The following is a 9,899-nucleotide window of genomic DNA, read 5'->3' on the forward strand; positions in this document are numbered from 1 at the left end:
AGTCATTTGGGGAGTGAACCAGCAATCCTCTCTCTCTCTCCAATAAATTAAAATATTTTTAAAAAATCAGAAATTTACAATACACATCTGCAAACCATCCGCTGAGTTTGACACTTGCTAACATTTTGCTGATTTTGCTTTGCCCACTTGTGTGTGCCTGTCCTCCCTGGGCCACTTCCGGGCTGCGAGCGCGCCCACAGCCCACATCTGTGTGGCCAGCACGTGTGTCCCAGGAAGCAGACACATTCTGCCCACAGTCAGCACACGTGAGACGGTAACCCCAGGGCCCCAGTATCGCCCATCCCCCTTCCATTCAAGCTCACCACCTGCTCCCGAGCACGAGCGGGTGTGTCAGTCTGAGTTCTGGGCGACTACAGAAATCTCTGGGGATCCCCTGTGATGGTTGCACGAGGGTCCTGAGAGCAAACCGTCTGGGGGCTGCGCCTCCGGGGCTGGGCCTCCCGCCGCCGCGCTATCCGACGTGAACACGGACCTGCGGTTCCGGGATCTATTTCCAGACCCTGAATGTCCACCTGACTCTGCCGTGGCCTCCCTTCGGCTGGCTTCCCGACCTGCCCTCGCCTCCCGCAACCTTTCCAAACGCACTGCGCCTCGCACACCTGCTGGCCGGGGGAGGGCCTGCCGAACCGGCCCTTGCCTGCCACCTCGTGGCAGCGACTGGGAAGTGCATCCCCGCGGGCCGCACAGACACGAGTGACGTGGAAGACGGGAGGACGGGAGTGCGGCTGCTTCTCCAGTGCGGGCAGGGGCTTGCGGGCAAAGGAGCGCCCGAGTGGGACTCCACCAGCCGCGCTGACCACCAGGACGATGTCCGCGCACCTGCACCTGTTCACACGATCAGGTTAGAAAGACGTCACTACAAAGTGTAAAGCGCTTTCAGTAAGTAAAACTTCTGAGTGACTGGAAGGCAAGATTCCAGCCGAACTCGCTGTGCTTTTTCTTCCTGGGGGCCCACGAAATGAGCGCGTAGCTTCCAATGAATGGGGTTTCAGGGTCCACAGCTCGTCCCTCGCAAAGGGCAGACGTGGGGGCCCGCGCTGTAAGCCCACGCCCGTGATTCTGAGAGGCAGGCGGAGAGGATAAATTGATTAGGTCTGCGAGCTGGAAGGCCACGCCTTCACCGCGCCCCTGGGTGATCTCTCCCCCTACCCGACGCCACCTGTGCGCCCACCTGCCAATCAGACTACGTAACCACGCCCCTCTGGAAGTGGCTAAGAGGCCTGGACCATCCCAAAGTCTCTCTCTTCTTCACCTTCCCTTCACCACTCCTGCTCCTGCTAAGCTGCTGTGGCTGCTCCTAACCAAGTGCTCGCTGCACGTGGCTCTCGGCCGCTCTGAGCCAGCCTTGACTCTTGGGGACCATTCGGAGAGTGAACCAGCGGGTACATCTCTCTCTATCTCTCTCCCTCCCTCCTTCCCTCCCTCCCTCTTTTCTTTTGTCATTCTGCCTTTCAAATACTTTAATTTTTTCATTTAAACAAAACAAAAACCCATTATTTTAAAATTTTTTAAATATTTATTTGTTTGAAAGAGCTACACAGAGAAAGAAGGAAAGGCAGAGAGAGCAAGCGAGGTCTTCCATCCACTGGCTCACTCCCCAGTTGGCGGCAACAACTGGAGCTGGACCAATCCGAAGCCAGGAGCCAGGAGCTTCTTCTGGGTCTCCCCCGTGGGTGTAGGGACTCAGGGACCTGGGCCATCTTCTACTGCTTTCCCAGGCCACAGCAGAGAGCTAGATCAGAAATATAGTAGCCGGGACTTGAACTGGTACCCATATGGGATGCCGGCACTGCAGGTGGTGGCTTTACCCGCTATGCCACAGTGTCGGCCCCCAAAACCCCATTATTGAATTATTTTGGAATCATGTTCTTTAAAAAATACACTGTTGAAATGAATTTCTGGACTCTTCTTTCTCCCTTAGATTAAAGCCCTCACTCTCCCATGCATTTTTCTCATTAAATAAAAAGCTTAAAAACTTACCCTGGCCCACCCTGGACATTGCAGCCATCTGGAGAGTGAATCAGTGAATGGAAGATCTCTGTCTCTCTGTAAGTCTGACTTTCAAATAAATAGATCACTAAAAACAAAAAGTAATAAAGCAGACATCCGTCCGCCGCTCATCCTGCATCTCCTTATAGCTCAGTGCACACCCCGGGCTGCAGACGTCTCCAGGGAGCCCCCTGGGCAAGCGACGAGCGGCTGCCCTGAACTTAGGAGCTTCTGGGGGGCTCAGATGTCAGGAGTGAGGCCACTTCCCCGCTCTCCGGGGGAGAAATGCTGGCGGTGGGAGGGCTGGGCCCCTGCACCCGGCATCTGAGAGCCTGCTTCTACGTCCAGCTCTGCTAAAGCACCTGGGGGCAGGTGACGGTTCCAGCAGGTGGGCCCCTGCCACCCACGAGGGAGACGTGGCTGGAGTGAACCAGCACATGGAAAATGTCTCTGTCTGTCTCTCTGCTTTTCAAATGAAAATGGAAGTAAGTACATTTTTTAAACAAAAAGCAGTACTGGAGGTTGAAATGGCTCACGGTCACTCGAAGGTCCAGGAAGCCAACGTCCCCTGAACTCCCACCGCTTCCTCTGGTGGAGCCGCCTGTGTCCCAGTGCACCCGGCAAACCCTCAGCTGAGCTTTTCCAAAACAGACTGTTTTTTTTTAAAAGCATTGTTCTGCAAGACAATCAAACTATATTGTATTAAGTCATATAAAATGTTCCAATTTCAGGCAATCCTCATTTTATTTCATCTTTAAAATATTTAATATGTTGTACTTACTCCCAACAAAAACTAAAATTAAATTATTAGTCGTTTCACACACACTAGCATTTTCATGTTTTTCTTCAACCCATAGAGAATGGCTAAAAGAATGACATTATTTTTGAAAACTTCATAGCTTTAAAAATTGTTATCTTTAAAAGTTAACACCAGCTGGCACCGCGGCTCACTAGGCTAATCCTCCACCTGTGGCACCAGCATCCCAGGTTCTAGTCCCGGTCGGGGCACCGGATTCTGTCCCGGTTGCCCCTCTTCCAGGCCAGCTCTCTGCTGTGGCCCGGGAGTGCAGTGGAAGATGGCCCAAGTGCTTGGGCCCTGCACCCCATGGGAGACCAGGAGAAGCACCTGGCTCCTGCCTTTGGATCAGCGCGGTGCGCTGGCCACAGCGCACCAGCCGCGGCGGCCATTGGAGGGTGAACCAACGGCAAAGGAAGACCTTTCTCTCTGTCTCTCTCTCACTGTCCACTCTGCCTGTCAAAAAAAAAAAAAAAAAAAGTTAACACCACATTCAGTGCACACATTCAGCTTCACTGAAGGAATGCTGGGTCTTTAAAAATCACCTTGGGGTGCTGGTATGTGACACAGTGGACCAAGCGGCCACTTGGGAGGCCTGTAATCCATAGGGCAGTGCCTGGTGCCCTTGCTTCTGACGCAGCCTCCTGCTAAGGGGCTGCATTGTCCAGGGTGGCAGCTGGTCACGGCGCAAGTGCTTGGGCCCCTGCCACTCATGTGGAGATCTGGATGGAGTTCCCGGCTCCTGGCTTCAGCCCCCCACCGCGACTGTTGCAGCCATCTGGGGAGTGAACCAGCAGGTAGAAGATCTCTCTTTCTCTTTCCCTCTCTCTGTCTTTCTCCCTCTCTCTGTCACTTTGCCTTTCAAATACACAAAATAATTCTTTTTTTTTTAAATGTTGACATCATATCAGGCTTTTCTGCAGAACACACAAATGCACACATGCACATGTCTGCACACACGCATGTACCAGGCATGTGCGCCCACACATGCGGTTTCCCCCTCCGTCCTGAGTCAGTCAGCCCCACAGCCCCTCCGCTTCCAGCGCGCAGAACTCTGCCGGTGGCTCTGGGACGAGGACCAAGCACCGCGGCTTCCTCTCCATTCCATCGCTAACACAGCTGCTTCTTCTAGGCTCAGACGGGGGCGGGTCGTCTTCCCATGTCCCAGCGGCCTCTGCATGGCTGTGGCAGAGACGGCCGCCGTCTCCAACACCCGTGTGCCTTCTCAAACAAAGCACAAGAAATAACACCAAAAACCTCACCTATGAACGCCGTGGGAAAGTCCCAACGCGACAGGAGTCACTTCCACTTATGCCCCCTTGGCCAGCATACGGTCACTTGCCCGCATCTCGTTGCAAAGACACCTGGGAAACCTGCCCCAGGCAGCCTGTGGCCCAGAGTCCCTTCCCACAGCCTCCACTCAAGGTCAAGGTGGGCGGAGCGTCCTGCAGAAGCCCTCACTGGGGAATCTTGGTCACGTGCACTCCCGCACCAGACTGAGCCGTCAAAACCCAAGTTCAAGTTCAAGTTCAAGTTCACCAGGGTTGGGCGAGGCGCGGGAGGAAGAATGGGTTCCTGGCTTCCTCTGAACGCCTACCTCCCTGCCTGGTGAGGTTCTGTGTGTTTTTTGCCAGCTCAGCAGTATGGTTACAGAATTCCAAAACGAGCGCTCCAGTGTGAGGAGCAGTTGTCCTGGGAGCTTCTCCAGGGTATGTCACCACCATCCCACCCAGAGAAGGCTCACACTGGTGTTGTAGCGGGATTCCTGAACCGAGACACCAGGGCCTTTTAACAGGAAGTGGCCCCAAAGAGAGGGTATTTCTTTACACATTTTAGCTTCTTTGTCTCCCTTATCTGGCCACACGCTTACGTTTGATGGGATGTTCTAAGCTGCGCATGCGCACATGGTGACTGAGGACGCTGGGTCCGCACTCACTGAGCTGAGTGACTGGCGAGGGTTAACACCACTGCTCTGCCCTGGCAGGCGGAGCCCGGAGTGGGGCCTGCAGGTGGGGGCTCCTAGGCAAGCAGATAACAGCCACACCTCATCTCCCTTTCTCTCTTTCTCTCCTGACCTCGGGGAGGCCTCTTCCCCAGCTTTAATCACCAGGTTTAATTGAAAGGCAAAGGCCTCTCCCACAGTATTTTTAGAGGCTTGATGAACAAAACTTCAAAGCCTGGCCAATCTTCATCTCACACCAACTCCTGCAGGAGCCATTTAATAAGCCTCCTTCAGCTGGGCCACGAACCAGGCCGGGGGGCGGGGGGGGGCAGCAAGGCAGACACAGCTGAAGGTCACTCCCACTGACAAACCTCATGGACTCGGGACTGGGCTTCCGAGTTAAATTTGCCATCAAACTATTTTGTGCTTAAAAAACATTGTTTCTAACATACTCAAAAAGTCCTATTTAAAAAACAAGCAAATTCATTTCAACAGTGTATTTTTAAAGAACATGATTCCAAAATAATTCAATAATGGGGTTTTGGGGGCTGACACTGTGGCATAGCAGGTAAAGCCACCACCTGCAGTGCCGGCATCCCATATGGGTACCAGTTCAAGTCCCAGCTGCTATACTTCTGATCTAGCTCTCTGCTGTGGCCTGGGAAAGCAGTAGAAGATGGCCCAAGTCCCTGAGCCCCTACACCCACGGGGGAGACCCAGAAGAAGCTCCTGGCTCCTGGCTTCGGATTGGTCCAGCTCCAGTTGTTGCTGCCAACTGGGGAGTGAGCCAGTGGATGGAAGACCTCGCTCGCTCTCTCTCTGCCTTTCCTTCTTTCTCTGTGTAGCTCTTTCAAATAAATAAATAAATCTTTAAAAAAATTTTAAATAATGGGTTTTTGTTTTGTTTAAATGAAAAAATTAAAGTATTTGAAAGGCAGAATGACAAAAGAGGGAAGGAGGGAGGGAGGGAGAGAGAGAGAGAGAGATGTACCCGCTGGTTCACTCTCCGAATGGCCCGCAACAGTCAAGGCTGGCTCAGACTTTAGCCAGGAGCCAGGAACTCCACCTGGGTCCCCACGTGGGTGGCAGGGATCCCCAAGTACTTGGGCCATCATCCACTCCTCCCGCCCCTCCCCCCCACCCCGCCCGGTACATTAGCAGGAAATTGGTTCAGAAACAGAGTCGCCAGGACTCAAACCAGCACTCCAGTGTGCCACGTGGGCATCACAAACTGCGTCTTAACCAAATACACCAGTCTCACGCCCGTTTTAAATGAAGTTTGCTGTGTGTATTTGGGGCACGCAGCACGAAGCTGTGAGAGTCACACGAGGAGTAAACTGGTGACTCTGGTGAAGCACGTGAACGTGTAGACTCGCGGTCACTTTCCCTGAACCCGATGACTGAGCACAGACAACTCTGACAGCTGCCGTCCTCCCCTGGCCCAGGCTGTCTCTGGACGGTTCATCTTACTCAGGGGCGGCTCCCTATCCCCCACCCCTCCCCCATGGTGCACTATCAGCCCGCCCAAATCAGATTAAGGGATTTCAAGAGAACGCCTCAGGGTCCCTTCAGTAGATGTAGAAAACACGTGCGATGGAAGCCAGTGCTCCCACAAACCAGGAACAGAAGGAAGCTTCCCCAAGCAGGGACCCAGCCTCTGCCCGCAATGCCCTTCACACGGCCACGGGCGGCTACACAGCCAGGAGCCGGCGCTGCCCTGACAAGCACCCCAGGGCAGACTCGGGCTGGTGAGCTGCTCCAGCTGAAGAGCCACTCCCCTCCCCTCCGTCCCAGATGAAGTAACCTTTGTCCTACTTAGTGAGTTAGTTCTTAGAAGTAACCTTTGCCCCACTTAGAGTGCTGGTTCCTAGACAGAGCCCTAGGCACCAGCTGTGGTTCGCAGCGGGAACCCCGCCTCGGGGCTTTGAGATAACTCCTAGTTGCAGAGCACCTTCCGGCCAGCAGCAGATGTCCCACCCTAAAGTCTTACAGGACTCCTGCGATAGCCAGAAAAATTTTCCCGCCACTAACCCCCTCATTTAAATCCTCCAATCAGTGTGTGAATCGTGTATCATTTAAACCCTCCAATTAGCGTGTAAATTGTGTGTATTAAGTAAATTGTGTGGTTTTTCCCTTTAAAAATGCTCGTTAACAACTGTTTGGGGCTTCTTCTTTGGATGGCTTTGTGCTGTCGAGAGGCCCGTCTGCGCAGACGCTGAATAAATCCTCTTGCGTGTTGCATCTACTGGTTTGGAATCTGAGTCTTTGGGGTGCGCATCTCGACGTGTCGGGGTCCTAGTTCAGGAACCCAACACAGGCAGGGTGCCCTGACCGCTGTCTCCCACATGAGCGATCTCTTCCCAGGTCCTCCTGGAGAGCACCAAAGCTGCCCTGGTCTGTCCCTCTCCCTTCATTCTCTGCCCACTAAGCCTGAGTGGACGCCAGCAGGAGCGGCCGTCATGATACCCAGCCCTGCCCACCTGCCTCACAGGTGACATGTGTGAGGCCAGAGTGACATGCTGGGGCCTGCTAAGGGCACAGCTGGCAGTGGAACCAACGTCCCGACACCCAGCCTCTGCTCTCCACGCTTCCTTCTCGTACAAGAATCCTGAGACTTGGGTAGGGAGGTGCACCGAGAGAGAACAAACACGACGCCTGTGGAGCCACCTCAGGAAGAACAGGAATGCAGAGAAACAGCTAAAACACTGGAAAACCAGAACTCCTTGGAAACACCAGGAGTTTTCACTAGGGCTTTTACCAAACCTTCAGCGGAAAAAAGCACCTTTAATAAAGTTTACCCAAGTAATGAGACCAAAGCGAAATGCCAATGGATGAAAAAGAACACACTGCACATCAAATACTTGAATCCTTCTCAATCCTTATTATTTTCTCTAATCTGTTATTTTCTTCTGCGAGCTTTGGGCTTAGTTTTTTGTCTTTTCTTTTTTGTTTGTTTAGGTTCTTGCGGCATGGAATCAGGCTGTTTATTTGCAGCCTTTCTCTTTATCGCAGGCACTGACTGCTATGAACTTCCCTGTTGGAACTGCTGTGGGGAGCAACCCGGACTGGACTGAGTTACTGGAATTAAGACTTATTCTATGCATCTGCTCTCCCACAATATGGCGTTGGGAGAGGAGAAAACAGCTTCTACGCAGCTGCCTCTTGCCAACTTGAGTGATGACCTCCAGGAGCTGATCCTGCTCCTGATTGGAGGAGAGCAGCGTACTCGGCGTGTGGGCAGCCGAGTTGGGATTGGCGGAAGAGGACTATAAAGGAGGAGAGAGACAACATGCACCAGGAACATCTAAGGGGAACACCTGTGCAGCCCCCCGAGAGAGCCGGCTGGCGGTGTGCCGCTCCCCTGCGGAAGTGGAGAATGTGGCAGGGGGAACCGCCCTTCCACGGAGGTGGAAGGGTCAGTAGCCAACCCGGGAAGAACCAGCAGCAAACCCGGGGAGGGCCGAGCAGACAAAAGAACAGCGCAGGGTCCTGTGTCGTTCCTCCGCGAAGACGGGGAGCGACAACTGCTTTTGCTGCATCCCAGGTTTTGTTATGCTTGCTCCCGTCTTGGACCTACCGTTTATTCAGGGTGTGTAGTTTAATTTTCATGTGTTTGTGAATTTTCCAAAAATGCACCTGTCATTGATTTCTAGTTTATTACTGGTGTGATTAGAACAGATACCTGAGACAATTTTCATCTTCTCAAATGTGTTAAGGCTTGCTTTGTGGCCTGGCGTATGGCCCATCGTGGGTCACGGTCCGTGTCCACTGCTGTTGGACACAATGTCTTCTAAGTACCTGTCTGTGAGGTCCTTTTGGTCTCTGGTCTCACTCAAGCCTTTGTCTCCCTTCTGACTCTGTCTGAGCGGTGTACCCGTTGTTGAAGGTGGGGCATGGGCTGCCCGCGGATACTGCACTGCCGTCCACCTCTCCCTTCGTTCTGTAGGCTGTGGCTGTGTCTGTGGAGGTGTGTGGACACCTACAACTGTCAGGTGCTCCTGACGAGCTCACCCTTTATCATCACACAGTGACTGGGCAACTTGTGACAGATTCTGATGAAAAAGACTATTTTGTCTAATGTAAGTAGAGCCATTCTTGCTTTTGCATGGAATATCACTGCTTTTTAAGATTTATTTTATTTATTTGAAAGGCACAGTAAAACAGAGAGAGGCAGAGACAGGAGAGAAAGAGATCTTCCCTCTACTGGTTCACTCCTCAAAATGACCACACCGGTCAGGGCTGGGCCAGGCTAAAGGTAGGAGCCCGGAACTCCATCCCACATGGTGGGCAGGGCCCAAGCACTTGAACTATTCTTCCACTGCTCTCCCAGGCTCATGAGCAAGGAGCTGGGCCAGAAAGAACAGCGGGGATTCGAACCAGCGCTCTGACGGGATGCTGCTGCTGCTGCAGGTGGCGGCTCAACCGCTGTCCTACCTGCGCCGCGTGGGTGGGGCGTCCTCCCACACCTTCAGTTTCAGGCCGCTGGTGTCTCTAAGGGAGGATCAGGTCTCTTCCAGGCAGCATACTGCTGGATCTTCTGCATCCTTTCATTCAGCTATGCTGTCTTGTTTACAGGATTCATTTACATTTAAAATGGAGAGATTTTCAACATTCAGGCCCCATTTATTACCATTCCCATTTGTTAATCAATTGCTGTCTCACAACAAGCCCAGACGTGGCCCACACACCCAAGAGTTCATGCAGAGAAGAAAGAGGGAGGGAGTCCTGCAGCAGCAGCACCCAGCCTGGAGGGAGCTGCTCAGGGAACAAGCTGGCCACAGAGAGCCAGCACAGGGTCCCACTCACGCGTGGAATCCAAACGCTCACAAAGCAGCGGCAGAACAGGGTCGCCAAGAATTCTGGGGTGGGGGGAGGGGAGATGTGGATCCAAAGACACAAACCTTCAGTTACAAAGCCACAGGCTCCAAGGACCTGTGCCCGCCAAGCCTGGCGAGGCACCTGCCAGGGGGCTTGACGGTGATTGTTACACAGGCGAATGGCCACCGGGTGCGCTTTGAACAGATACCATCCTTATTTGTCAAGGGCATGCTTAGCGACAGAGAAACTAGAACAGGCGGGGCAGCAGAGGGCTGCAGGGGTGGATTTGGTGACCCAGTCAAGCCCCGTCGGAGGTTTCCAAAAGACAGACAG

This window comes from Oryctolagus cuniculus, chromosome 14, assembly GCF_964237555.1.
Source record: "Oryctolagus cuniculus chromosome 14, mOryCun1.1, whole genome shotgun sequence".
In the NCBI taxonomy this organism is placed as follows: domain Eukaryota; kingdom Metazoa; phylum Chordata; class Mammalia; order Lagomorpha; family Leporidae; genus Oryctolagus; species Oryctolagus cuniculus.